This window comes from Bombina bombina, chromosome 2 (assembly GCF_027579735.1).
Source record: "Bombina bombina isolate aBomBom1 chromosome 2, aBomBom1.pri, whole genome shotgun sequence".
Taxonomy (NCBI): Eukaryota; Metazoa; Chordata; class Amphibia; order Anura; family Bombinatoridae; genus Bombina; species Bombina bombina.
Genome location: NC_069500.1, coordinates 318,806,833 through 318,808,180, shown reverse-complemented (window position 1 = coordinate 318,808,180; position 1,348 = coordinate 318,806,833).

Here is a 1,348-nt window from a genome sequence, read left to right as displayed (position 1 = left end):
CCTGATATTCATTGTTTTGTACAAGCTTTGGTTCGTATAAAACCTGTCATTAAGTCAATTTCTCCTCCTTGGAGTTTGAATTTGGTTCTGGGGGCTCTTCAAGCTCCTCCGTTTGAACCTATGCATTCTTTGGACATTCAATTACTTTCTTGAAAAGTTTTGTTCCTTTTGGCCATCTCTTCTGCCAGAAGAGTTTCTGAATTATCTGCTCTTTCTTGTGAGTCTCCTTTTCTGATTTTTCATCAGGATAAGGCGGTGTTGCGAACTTCTTTTAAATTTTTACCTAAGGTTGTGAATTCTAACAACATTAGTAGAGAAATTGTGGTTCCTTCATTATGTCCTAATCCTAAGAATTCTAAGGAGAAATCATTGCTTTCTTTGGATGTAGTTAGAGCTTTGAAATATTATGTTGAAGCTACTAAGAATTTCCGAAAGACTTCTAGTCTATTTGTTATCTTTTCCGGTTCTAGGAAAGGTCAGAAGGTTTCTGCCATTTCTTTGGCATCTTGGTTGAAATCTTTAATTCCTCATGCTTATGTCGAGTCGGGTAAAACTCTGCCTCAAAGGATTACAGCTCATTCTACTAGGTCAGTTTCTACTTCCTGGGCGTTTAGGAATGAAGCTTCGGTTGTTCAGATTTGCAAAGCAGCAACTTGGTCTTCTTTGCATACTTTTACTAAATTCTACCATTTTGATGTGTTTTCTTCTTCTGAAGCAGTTTTTGGTAGAAAAGTACTTCAGGCAGCTGTTTCAGTTTGTTTCTTCTACTTATAATTTCAGTTTTTTTCATTATAAGTTTTAAACTTTCTTTGGGTGTGGATTATTTTCAGCGGAATTGGCTGTCTTTATTTTATCCCTCCCTCTCTAGTGACTCTTGCGTGGAAGATCCACATCTTGGGTAGTCATTATCCCATACGTCACTAGCTCATGGACTCTTGCTAATTACATGAAAGAAAACATAATTTATGTAAGAACTTACTTGATAAATTCATTTCTTTCATATTAGCAAGAGTCCATGAGGCCCACCCTTTTTTGTGGTGGGTATGATTTTTTTTGTATAAAGCACAATTATTCCAATTCCTTATATTTATGCTTCACACTTTTTTCTTATCACCCCACTTCTTGGCTATTCGTTAAACTGATTTGTGGGTGTGGTGAGGGGGGTGTATTTATAGGCATTTTGAGGTTTGGGAAACTTTGCCCCTCCTGGTAGGAATGTATATCCCATACGTCACTAGCTCATGGACTCTTGCTAATATGAAAGAAATGAATTTATCAGGTAAGTTCTTACATAAATTATGTTTTTATACTAGCATTTAAATAAGAACTAAAGAAACAAGAATAATTG